The sequence below is a fragment of the Triticum urartu genome, chromosome 2 (assembly GCF_003073215.2).
Source record: "Triticum urartu cultivar G1812 chromosome 2, Tu2.1, whole genome shotgun sequence".
Classification (NCBI taxonomy): domain Eukaryota; kingdom Viridiplantae; phylum Streptophyta; class Magnoliopsida; order Poales; family Poaceae; genus Triticum; species Triticum urartu.
Genome location: NC_053023.1, coordinates 518,342,738 through 518,356,396, shown reverse-complemented (window position 1 = coordinate 518,356,396; position 13,659 = coordinate 518,342,738).

The following is a 13,659-nucleotide window of genomic DNA, read 5'->3' as shown; positions in this document are numbered from 1 at the left end:
TCCAGTTTCCATTAAGGAAAATCATGGAACACTTTACTAGACATAAAATTAAATTACCTTATGAATCAATCATGAGAGCCAGTTATGGATTGCCTACCAAAGATGGCAATACCTAGATCTATCCTTGCTTTTTATGCCTAGCTAGGGGCGTTAAACGATAGCGCTTGTTGGGAGGCAACCCAATTTTATTTGTATTCCTTGATTTTTGCTCCTGTTTAGTAATAAATAATTTATCTAGACTCTGTTTTGGTTGTGTTTTTTGTGTTTAATTAGTGTTTGTGCCAAGTAGAACCGTTGGGAAGACTTGGGGAAAGTCTTGTTACACTTGCTGTAAAAACAGAAACTTTAGCGCTCACGAGAACTGCTGCCATTTTTATTTGGAAAGTGATATTTAGTTAATTCTTTTTTAATATGATTAATAGATAAATTCCTCAAGTCCATCAATTTATTTTAGAATTTTTGGGGTTTCAGAGCTTGCACTAGCTACAGATTACTACAGACTGTTCTGTTTTTGACAGATTCTGTTTTTCGTGTGTTGTTTGCTTATTTTGATGAATCTATGGCTAGTAAAATAGTTTATAAACCATAGAGAAGTTGGAATACAGTAGGTTTAACACCAATATAAATAAAGAATGCATTCATTACAGTACCTTGAAGTGCTCTTTTGTTTTCTTTCGCTAACGGAGCTCACGAGATTTTCTACTTTGAGTTTTGTGTTGTGAAGTTTTCAAGTTTTGGGTAAAGATTTGATGGATTATGGAACAAGGAGTGGCAAGCGCCTAAGCTTGGGGATGCCCATGGCACCCCCAAGATAATCTAAGGACACCTAAAAGCCAAAGCTTGGGGATGCCCTGGAAGGCATCCCCTCTTTCGTCTACTTCTATCGGTAACTTTACTTGGAGCTATATTTTTATTCGCCACATGATATGTGTTTTGCTTGGAGCGTCTAGTATGATTTGAGTATTTATTTGTTAGTTTACCACAATCATCCTTGCTGTACACACCTTTTTAGAGAGCCATACATGATTTGGAATTTGTTAGAATACTCTATGTGCTTCGCTTATATCTTTTGAGTTATATAGTTTTGCTCTAGTACTTCACTTATATCTTTTAGAGCACGGTGGTGGATTTGTTTTATAGAAACTATTGATCTCTCATGCTTCACTTAGATTATTTTGAGAGTCTTAAATAGCATGGTAATTTGCTTAAAATCCTATCATGCTAGGTATTCAAGATTAGTAAAATTTTCTTATGAGTGTTTTGAATACTAAGAGAAGTTTGATGCTTGATGATTGTTTTGAGATATGGAGGTAATAATATCAAAGTCGTGCTAGTTGAGTGTTTGAGTAGTTGTGAAATTGAGAAATGCTTGTGTTGAAGTTTTCAAGTCCCATAGCATGCACGTATGGTAAACGTTATGTAACAAATTTGAAACATGAGGTGTTATTTGATTGTCCTCCTTATGAGTGGCGGTCGGGGACGAGTGATGGTCTTTTCCTACCAATCTATCCCCCTTGGAGCATGCGCGTAGTGACGAGGTTTTTGATGACTTGTAGATTTTTGCAATTAAGTATGTGAGTTCTTTATGACTATGTTGAGTCCATGGATATTATACGCACTCTCACCCTTCCATCCTTGCTAGCCTCTTCGGTACCATGCATTGCCCTTTTCTCACATTTAGAGTTGGCGCAAAACTCGCCGGTGCATCCAAACCCCGTGATATGATACGCCTCTTTCACACATAAACCTCCTTATATCTTCCTCAAAACAGCCACCATACCTACCTATTATGGCATTTCCATAGCCATTCCGAGATATATTGCCATGCAACTTTCCACCATTCTATTTATCATGACACATTCATTATTTGTCATATTGCTTAGCATGATCATGTAGTTGAATAGTATTTGTGGCAAAGCACCGTTCATAATTCTTTCATACATGTCACTCTTGGTCCATTGCATATCCCGGTACTCCACCGGAGGCATTCATATAGAGTCATCTTTGTTCTAGTATCGAGTTGTAATCATTGAGCTATAAATAAATAGAAGTGTGATGATCATCATTTTCTAGAGCATTGTCCCAAGTGAGGAATTATATAAAAAAGGAGAAACATAAAAAAAGAGAAAGGCCAAAAAAAAATGAGAGAAAAAGAGAGAAGGACAATGTTACTATCCTTTGCCACACTTGTGCTTCAAAGTAGCACCGTAATCTTCATGATAGAGAGTCTCTTGTTTTGTCACTTTCATATACTAGTGGGAATTTTCATTATAGAACTTGGCTTGTATATTCCAACAATGGGCCTCCTCAAGTGCCCTAGGTCTTTGAGCAAGCAAGTTGGATGCACACCCACTTAGTTTCTTTTGTTGAGCTTTCATACATTTATAGCTCTAGTGCATCTTGCATGGCAATCCCTACTCCTTGCATTAACATCAATCGGTGGGCATCTCCATAGCCCATTGATTAGCCTCGTTGATGTGAGACTTTCTCCTTTTGTCTTCTCCACATAACCCCCCTCATTATATTCTATTCCACCCATAGTGCTATGTCCATGGCTCGCGCTCATATATTGCGTGAAAGTTTATAGGTTTGAGATTACTAAAGTATGAAACAATTGCTTGGCTTGTCATCGGGGTTGTGCATGATGAGAGCATTCTTGTGTGACGAAAATGGAGCATGACTAAACTATATGATTTTGTAGGGATGAACTTTCTTTAGCCATGTTATTTTGAGAAGACATAATTGCTTTGTTAGTATGCTTGAAGTATTATTATTTTTATGTCAATATAAACTTTTGTCTTGAATCTTTCGGATCTGAATATTCATACCACAATTAAGAAAAATTACATTAAAATTATGCCAAGTAGCACTCCGCATCAAAAATTCTGTTTTTATCATTTACCTACTCGAGGGACGAGCAGGAATTAAGCTTGGGGATGCTTGATACGTCTCCAACGTATCTATAATTTTTGATTGCTCCATGCTATATTATCTACTGTTTTGGACATTATTGGGCTTTATTATCCACTTTTATATTATTTTTGGGACTAACCTATTAACCGGAGGCCCAGCCCAGAATTGCTTGTTTTTTGTCCTGTTTAGGGTTTCGAAGAAAAGGAATATCAAACGGAGTCCAAACGGAATGAAACCTTTCCGGAACATGATTTTCTCAACGAACAAGACCCAGGAGACTTGGACCCTTACGTCAAGACACAAAAGAGGAGGCCACAAGGGTAGGGGGCGCGCCTACCCCCCCAGGCGCGCCCTCCACCCTCGTGGGCCCCCTGTTGCTCCACCGACGTACTCCTTCCTCCTATATATACCTATGTACCCCAAAACGATCAGATACGGAGCCAAAAACCCTAATTCCACCACCGCAACTTTCTGTATCCACGAGATCCCATCTTGGGGCCTATTCCGGAGCTCCGCCGGAGGGGGCATCGATCACGGAGGGCTTCTACATCAACCACCATAGCCCCTCTGATGAAGTGTGAGTAGTTCACCTCAGACCTACGGAGTCCATAGTTAGTAGCTAGATGGCTTCTTCTCTCTTTTTGGATCTCAATACAATGTTCTCCCCCTCTCTTGTGGAGAACTATTCGATGTAACCTTCTTTTTGCGGTGTGTTCGTTGAGACCGATGAATTGTGGGTTTATGATCAAGTCTATCCATGAACAATATTTGAATCTTCTCTGAATTCTTTTATGTATGATTGGTTATCTTTGCAAGTCTCTTCGAATTATCAGTTTGGTTTGGCCTACTAGATTGATCTTTCTTGCAATGGGAGAGTGGCTTATCAATCTGCGACTTTCACAGAACGAATAGCAGCAAGCAGTGTATTGTCGCAAGCATCAAAACAGAATGGGGTGAATCAAGTGCAGAGCTAGATGAGTTCCTTATTCCCCTCTACATTCATGTCATCTTGCTTAAGGCGTTACTTATTCTTCATAGTGTCCAACTTAATACTCAATAGGATGCATGTGATAACCCACAAGTATAGGGGATTGCAACAGTTTTCAGGGTAGAGTATTCAACCCAAATTTATTGATTCGACACAAGGGGAGCCAAAGAATATTCTAAGTATTAGCAATTGAGTTGTCAATTCAACCACACCTAGAAACTTAGTATCTGCAGCAAAGTGTTTAGTAGCAAAGTAATATGATAATGATGGTAACGGTAACAAAAGAGTAACGAAAGCAAAGTAACGTTTTTGGTATTTTGTAGTGATTGTAACAATAGCAACGGGAAAGTAAATAAGCGTAAACCAGTATATGAAAACTCATAGGCATTGGATCAATGATGGATAATTATGCGGATACGGTTCATCATGTAACAGTCGTAACATAGGGTGATACAGAACTAGCTCCCATTCGTCAATGTAATATAGGTTCCGAATATAGTCATACATGCTTATGGAAAAGAACTTGCATGACATCTTTTGTCCTACCATCCCGTGGCAGCGGGGTCCTAATGGAAACTAAGGGATATTAAGGCCTCCTTTTAATAGAGAACCGAACAAAGCATTAGCACATAGTGAATACATGAACTCCTCAAACTACGGTCATTACCGGTAAGTATCCCGATTATTGTCACTTCGGGGTTAACGGATCATAACACATAATAGGTGACCATAGACTTGCAAGATAGGATCTAGAACTTTCATATATTGATGAAAACATAATAGGTTCAGATCTGAAATCATGGCACTCGGGCCCTAGTGACAAGCATTAAGCATAGCAAAGTCATAGCAACATCAATCTCAGAACATAGTGGATACCAGGTGAGGGAGTCCTGGATTAGGGGGTGTTCGGATAGCCGGACTATACCTTCAGCCGGACTCCTGGACTATGAAGATACAAGATTGAAGACTCCGTCCCGTGTCCGGAGGGGACTTTCCTTGGCGTGGAAGGCAAGCTTGGCGATACGGATATAAGATCTCCTACCATTGTAACCGACTCTATGTAACCCTAACCTATCCGGTGTCTATATAAACCGGAGGGTTTTAGCCGTAGGAAAACATACACATCAACAATCATACCATAGGCTAGCTTCTAGGGTTTAGCCTCCTCGACTCATGGTAGATCTACTCTTGTACTACCCATATCATCAATATTAATCAAGCAGGACGTAGGGTTTTACCTCCATCGAGAGGGCCCGAACCTGGGTAAAACTTCGTGTCCCTTGCCTCCTGTTACCATCCGACCTAGACGCACAGTTCGGGACCCCTACCCGAGATCCACTGGTTTTGACACCGACATTGGTGCTTTCATTGAGAGTTCCTCTGTGTCGTCGCCGTTCAGGCTCGATGGCTGCTACGATCATCTATAGCGATGCAGTCCAGGGTGAGACCTTCCTCCCCGGACAGATCTTCATCTTCGGCGGCTTCGCACTGTGGGCCAATTCGCTTGGCCGTCTGGAGCAGATCGAAAGCTATGCCCCTGGCCGTCAGGTCAGATTTGGAAGTTTAACTACACGGGTGACATCCGCGGGGATTTGATCTTCGACGGATTCGAGCCACTGCCAAGCGTGCCGCACTGTCACGACGAGCATGATCTAGCTCTGCCGCCGAAAAGTGCCCTGGAGGCCGCACCTGCATCGGCTCCGACCCTTAATTCGGAGCCAATTGCACCGATCGAGGATGGGCAGTTGGACGCCACCTCAGGGGCTGCGACCCCAACGGCGATTGAGCCAAGCACCAGCCCCGTACTCTGCGAGACTCGTGACTCCAAGGAGCCGGACTCCTCTCCGGACTCCGAACCCTCCGCGCCCCTGGCCGATCGAATCCGATTGGCGCCGATCATGGAGTTCACTGCCGCGGACATCTTTCAGCACTCGCCTTTCGGCGATATCCTGAAGTCACTGAAGTCTCTCTCTTTATCAGGAGAGCCCTGGCCGGACTACGGTCAGCAAGGTTGGGGTACGGACGATGAAGAAATTCAAATCACACCCACCACCCACTTTGTAGCCACTGTCGACGAATTAACCGACATGCTCGACTTCGACTCCGAAGATATCGATGGTATGGATGCCGATGAAGGAGATGATGAAGAACCAGCGCCTACTAGGCCCTGGAAAGCCACCTCGTCATATGACATATACATGGTGGACACCCCAAAAGAGGGAGATGGCGATGGAACAGCGGAGGATGACCCCTCCAAGAAACAGCCTAAGCGCCGGCGTCAGCGGCGCCGCTCAAAATCCGCCAAAACAAACAAGGTGATTCCAGCACGGGAGATAATAATACTCCGGAAAGTGCCGAAGAAAACCCCCTCCAGCAAGACTTAGCACAGGAGGATGGAGAAACCAGCCCTCATGAGAGAGCGGCAGACAAAGAGGTCGAGGACGATAATTATATGCCTCCCTCCGAAGACGAGGCAAGCCTCGACGACGACGAATTCGTCGTGCCAGAGGATCCCGTCGAGCAAGAGCATTTTGAACGCAGGCTTATGGCCACGGCAAGAAGCCTCAAGAAAAAACAACAACAACTTAGAGCTGATCGAGATTTGCTGGTCGACAGATGGACTGAAGTCCTTGCGGCCGAAGAGCATAAACTCGAACGCCCCTCCAAGAGCTACCCAAAGCGCAGGTTGCTACCCGATTAGAGGAGGAAGCACTTGATGCGGCCGATCGGCCACCTCGTGGTCGCGACAGAGAGGCCTCTCGGTCCTCCACTCAAGCCGCACCCCGTACCAAGGCACGGGAATATGCGCCGGACTTACGAGACATGTTGGAGGACAAGGCAAGGCAAACAAGATCGATCTACGGATCGCATGGGCGCCCCACGACTCGAGACGGTAACCGTCACGCCAGCCACAAATTCGGCGGGGCCGAACACATAGACAAGCTCATTGGAGCTACGTCATGATATAGCCCAGTACAGAGGCGCTGCACACCCACTCTGCTTTAGAGACGAAATAATGGATCATCAAATCCCCGAGGGTTTCAAACCCGTAAACATCGAATCATATGATGGCACAACAGATCATGCGGTATGGATCGAGGATTATCTCCTTCATATCCACATGGCCCGTGGCGATGATTTCCATGCCATCAAATACCTCCCACTCAAGCTTAAAGGACCAGCTCGGCATTGGCTTAACAGCTTGCCAACAGGATCAATCAGTTGTTGGGAGGACCTGGAAGCCACATTCCTTGACAATTTCCAGGGCACTTATGTGCGACCCCCAGACGCAGATGACCTAAGTCACGTAATTCAGCAGCCAAAGGAATCGGCCAGGCAATTCTGGACACGGTTCCTAACAAAGAAAAATCAAATAGTCGATTGTCCGGACGCTAAGGCCCTAGCAGCCTTCAAGCACAATATCCGGGACGAGTGGCTGGCCCGGCACCTTGGACAGGAAAAGCCGAAATCTATGGCAGCACTCACGACACTCATGACCCGCTTTTGCACGGGAGAAGATAGCTGGCTTGCTCGTAGCAACAATATGACCAAGAACCTTGGTAATTCGGACACCAGGGACAGTGGTGGCAGGTCGCGTTCGCAACAAGCAGAAGCGCCGCATAACGGCGACAATGCTGAGGATACGGCAGTTAATGCCGGATTCAGAGGCTCTAAATCCTGGTCAGCGGAAAAAGCCATTTAAAAGGAATCCTAGTGGCCCGTCCAGTTTGGACCGAATACTCGACCGCTGTGCCAGATACATGGCACCCCTGAAAAGCCGGCCAATCACACCAACAGGGATTGTTGGGTGTTCAAGCAGGCAGGCAAGTTAAACACCGAAAATGATGACAAGGGGCTGCATAGCGATGACGACGAGGAGCCCCGGCCGCCGAACAACAGTGGACAGAAGGGTTTTCCCCCACAAGTGCGGACGGTGAACATGATATACGCAACCCATGTCCCCAAAAGGGAGCGGAAGCGCGCGTTAAGGGACATATACGCGGTAGAGCCAGTCGCCCCAAAGTTCAACCCATGGTCCTCTTGCCCGATCACGTTTGATCGAAGGGACCATCCCACTAGCATCCATCATGGTGGATTCGCCGCATTGGTTCTAGACCCAATTATTGACGGATTTCATCTCACTAGAGTCCTTATGGACGGCGGTAGCAGCCTGAACCTGCTGTACCAGGATACATGCGGAAAATGGGCATAGATCCCTCGAGGATTAAGCCCACCAAAACGACCTTTAAAGGCGTAATACCAGGTGTAGAGGCCAACTGTACAGGCTCCGTCACACTTGAAGTGGTCTTCGGATCTCCGGATAATTTCCGAAGCGAGGAGTTAATCTTCGACATAGTCCCGTTTCGCAGTGGTTATCACGCACTGCTCGGGCGAACCACATTCGCTAAGTTCAATGCGGTACCGCATTACGCATACCTTAAGTTCAAGATGCCAGGCCCTCGAGGAGTAATTACGGTCAATGGAAACACCGAACGCTCCCTTCGAACAGAGGAGCACATGGCGGCCCTTGCAGCGGAAGTTACAAAGCAGCCTCTCCAGGCAGTTCTCCAGTCCGGCCACTAAGCGACCAGACACCGTCAAGCGCGCCCGGAGTAACCTACAACAAGACCGCCTAGCACGATCCGAGCAAGCGTAGCAATGCGGCCCCAACCCCAACCCTCGCAAAAAGGGACGCAGTACTTCACGTACATAACTACGCTCTAGAGATAGCATGGGCACAGGGGGAGGGGCACCATCACGGCACGCCCAAAACACGGCTTAAACCGTACCAGGGGCTGCCGATTTTTTAATTTTCTCTTACTTTCAGGACTCATCCTTCGGAAGGCCTGTTCGGCAGTTCAATTGCCGCACAAACGATGCAAGAACCAGGGAAGCAGACAAGCCACGCCGCATTACGGAACTCCCAGGTGGTCTCTATCACGAGCAGTATACCCGTTCCGCATAACTATTCCGCAGCTTCCCCTGGAACGGACATGTTAACTAGTCCAACCTTCCACTTACCGCATTATTTGTATCGTTCTGCTTTGATCGCAGCCCTTTTTAATAAACAATGCATAGCTTTCGTCTATTTTTGCATTACCTTTTTTCTTTATATATGTTCCTTAACAACATGTTGCACCCGTACACGTTGGTACGGCCAAAATATGCCAGGGGCTTTAGTACCCCTCAATATGGTGTGAGAAGTCCGAACACTTTCACAAGTGCGGCACCCTCGAACTTATAGCACTATATGCATCGGCTCCGAATCATGTCTTGGGTCAATAGTTGGGTTTGCCCGGCTCCTATGTTTTGGTGCCTTACGTTCCGCTATATCGGCTAAGGTAGCACTAGGAGAACCACTGCGATTGTGCCCCAGTTGAGCTGGGTCGAGCACCTCAGTGGAGAAAGCTAAAATTGACTGTCATGATGAAGCGAGAGCTGGTCGCTGTTCGAGAGGTTTTTCGAGTCCCTAAAGACTTATGCCGCTTAGGGCGAGGAGCAGGCTCTGTCCGGCCAAGGCGTGGATAGCGCCCCGAACTCGATCTTCCGAATACCAGGGGCTTCGCCGAAATTTAAAATTATAGAATTCTATGGCTAAGTGAGAGTGTTCACGCATTATAGTCGATTGCCTTGTTCATTGGGCTGAGCGCCTCCCTCGAAGGACCCAAACATGGGAAAAAGAGCGCTCAGGTTTATCCCCGAACACCCCAGCACTAGCGGCACGGGGGCAGAAGCCGACGACTCGCCATCTCTCAGAATTGATAAATAGCCGCACAGAAGGTAATATTTTAAATTCAACAGCATTGCTTAGCGCATATAAACAAGTTTTCAGCGCACAGGACAAAACGAGCAAGTTTCACTCAAAAATTACATCCCTAGAACATTCATCCGCCACAAGGCGGGCACCCTTCAGAACATCCTTATAGTAATTCTCGGGCTTGCGATGCTCTTTCCCCGGCGGTGGCCCGTCCTTCACCAGCTTCTCAGCATCCAGCTTGCCCCAATGCACCTTAGCATGGGCAAGGGCCCTACGGGCACCTTCAATGCAGACGGAGCGCTTGATGACTTTGAGCCTTGGACAGGCCTCCACCAACCGCCGCACCAGCCTGAAATAGCTCCCAGGAAGAGCCCCTCTAGGCCACAGCCGAACAATGAGGCCCTTCAGGGCCTGTTCGGCCGCCTTGTGGAGCTCGACCAGTTGCTTCAGCTGGTCGCTCAGGGGCACGGGGTGTCCGTCCTCAGTATACTGAGACCAGAACACCTTCTCTGTCGAGCTGCCCTCCTCGGCTCGGTAGAATGCGGCGGCATCGGATACACTCTGGGAAAGATCTGCGAATGCTCCTGGAGAGCTCCGGATTCGGGTAAGTAACAAGTAACTCACGTTTATGTGTTTGCTTTGCATAAAGAATGCCTTACCCGCCGCTATCTTCTTCACCTCATCCAACTCCTGGAGGGTCTTCTGGGATTCGGCCCTGGCAGACTTGGCGTTTTCCATAGCCATCGCGAGCTCGGACGCTCGCGTCTTTGAGTCAAGCTCCAAACTCTCATGTTTTTCCATGAGAGCCTGGAGCTCTTGCCGCACCTTGCCAACCTTGGCTTCATACTTCTTGCGCTCGGTGCGCTCCGAGGCCGCCCTCTTCTCGGCCTCGACCAGCGCCTGCTTAAGGGTCGCCACTTCAGACGTGGCCCCTAAAATAGCCATGATAATCCTGTCATTCTTTGCAATTGCACCTTATTATATATATTTAAAAACATGGTATTTCTTACCTTCATTGTCCTCGAGCTGCTTCTTGGCACGCCCGAGCTCTTGCTCGGACCACTCGAGGTTCTACTTTAGCGTGTCCACTTCCGCAGTCAGTGCGGCGGACGCAAGCAGGGAAGCCTGCATATGCATATTGACTCACTTTTGTTAGACTCCTGTGAATTCTATTTGATCCTCTATTCGGCTTTTCTTCCCGAACGCCAAACAGAGCATCAGGGGCTACTGTCTATGCGGTACTATTATTTATACATTCTTTACTTACCTCAAAGCCTGTCAAAAGGCTAGTACAAGCTTCAGTCAGTCCGCTCTTGGCGGACTGAACCTTCTGGACCACCGCACTCATAATAGCGCGGTGCTCCTCATCGATGGAGGCGCCTTGAAGCGCCTCCAACATATTGTCCGGCGCCTCCGGTTGGACGGGGGCCGCCGGCACGGTGGACTTGCTCCTCTTGGAAGGAGGTCCCCCACCGGACTCTGGAACCTTTGAAGGTTCCGGAGCGGTGTCTGGCCTAGAGCCGGACTTGGAGCCCTGGGGGGTTTCGTCCCCTTTACTCTTGGAGTCCGGGAGGTCTCCTTGCGACGCCTCCAGGACCACCTCCTCCTGGCTTGGAACCTGTTGGGACAACACTTCGGTGTCGTCCGTAGGGAGGGGGGAGGAAGCCGTCGGAAGCGAGTTCACATCCGACAAGTCCAGTGAGCCGCTCGACGACGCGTCGAGCCGGTCTTTGGGTGGGCTGCATAAACATATTCGACGTAAGAGAAAGCTGTGCAATAAACGAATACTGTGAATTACTCTGGTACCCGGATACTTACGATTTTGCCAGGGGCTTGGCCCTGGGCTGCCACTCCTCTCCACCACCGTCGACGTCGGTGGAGCAGTTCGGAGGAAGGGTTTTCCCCTTCTTGGACCCTCCGGCCTCCCCCGAGAGGGTGGCCTTCCTTTTCTTCTCTCCCCCCGCTGGAGGGGGAGAGGTCTCTTCTTCTTCCTCCTCGTCTTCACGGGAGGAGTGCGCCTCGGAACCGTTGGATGATGGATCCGACACCTCCTGGCGCCGGGCACTCTTTCGAGTCCCCGTGGCCTTTTTGCGGCCTTCTTCTCCGGCACCACATAGGGTGCCAGAACCAGCAGCTTCGCCAAGCGAGCATCCGCTGGGCCTTCGGGCAAAGGAGCCGGACAGTTGATCTGTCCGGATGTCACCTGCCAATCCTGTCAAAGGTAAGGGAGTTTAGATCCCGCATGGAGTCAAACTATGAAAAACTGATACCCTGTAAAAGGAAAAAACAGCTTACCGCGAGAGCATGACGCTGCGCACTGAATCCGCGATCCTCGGTAGCGGATGCGGGAGCCTCGGCGCCCTTGAAAAGCACCTTCCAGGCATCTTCGTACGTCGTGTCGAAGAGCCTGCTCAGAGTTTGGTGCCGCGCCGGGTCGAACTCCCACAGGTTGAAAGCCTGTCGTTGACACGGGAGGATCAAGCGGATGAGCATAACCTGGACTACGTTGACAAGTTTGAGCTTCTTGTCCACCAGGGTTTGAACGCATGTTTGGAGTCCAGTCAACTCTCCCTTCTTACCCCATGATAGGCCTGTCTCCTTCCAGGAGGTGAGCCGCGTAGGGGGTACGGATCGGAACTCGGGGGTGCGACCCATTCGGCGTCGCGCGGCTCGGTGATGTAAAACCACCCCGATTGCCACCCCTTCAGGGTCTCCACAAAGGAGCCCTCGAGCCAGAGGACATTGGCCATCTTGCCCACCATGGCGCCTCCGCACTCCGCCTGGTTTCCGCACACCACCTTCGGCTTGATGTTGAAAGTCTTGAGCCATAGGCCGAAATGGGGGCGAATGCAGAGGAAGGCCTCGCACACGACGATAAACGCCGAGATGTTGAGGACGAAGTTTGGGGCCAGATCGTGGAAATCCAGGACGTAGTAGAACATGAGCCCCCGGACAAATAGGTGGAGAGGGAAGCCCAGTCCGCGGAGGAAATGGGGGAGGAACACCACCCTCTCATGGGGCCTAGGGGTGGGGATGAGCTACCCCTTTTCGGGGAGCTGGTACGCGATGTCGTTAGACAGGTATTCAGCCTTCCTCAGCTTTTTGATATGTCCCTCCGTGACGGAGGAGACCATCCACTTGCCTCCCGCTCCGAACATGGATGGAGAAGGTCGAGGTGGGGAGTGCGGACTTGGGCGCTGGAGCTCGAGTGCGCAAGAATGGATAGGCGAAGGAGGAAGAAGGCGTAGGTGAAAAGGTGGATCCTTATCCCCTTATATGGGTGGACGCAACTACATGTCCCCACCAGCCTGGTAAAACTCGCTTATCTCCAAGCGCCGTAATCAATGGCGCGGTTGGGTTACCCATACCCGTATTGATGAGAATCCCGGGATAAGGGGACACGATCTCTGCTTTGACAAGACGTGCCAAGGAAACCGCCTCGCATATCATGCTGAGGTGGGATAATGAAACGATTCGGATAAAGGCTTGGCCGTGGTGTGACACGCTACGGAATACGTCAGTAGATTAGATTGGTTTAAATATTATTCTCTCTATGGCAATATGTGGAAACTTATTTTGCAGAGCCAGACACTATCTTTGTTCAAAATCTTCTATGAAATACTTGGAGGAGGAACCCGCCTTGCAATGCCGAAGACAATCTGCGTGCCGGACTCGTCATTGAAGCCTGGTTCAGGGGCTACTGAGGGAGTCCTGGATTAGGGGGTGTTCGGATAGCCGGACTATACCTTCAGCCGGACTCCTAGACTATGAAGATACAAGATTGAAGACTCCGTCCCGTGTCCGGAGGGGACTTTCCTTGGCGTGGAAGGCAAGCTTGGCGATACGGATATGAAGATCTCCTACCATTGTAACCGACTCTATGTAACCCTAACCCTATCCGGTGTCTATATAAACCGGAGGGTTTTAGTCCGTAGGACAACATACACATCAACAATCATACCATAGGCTAGCTTCTAGGTTTAGCTCCTCGATTGTGGTA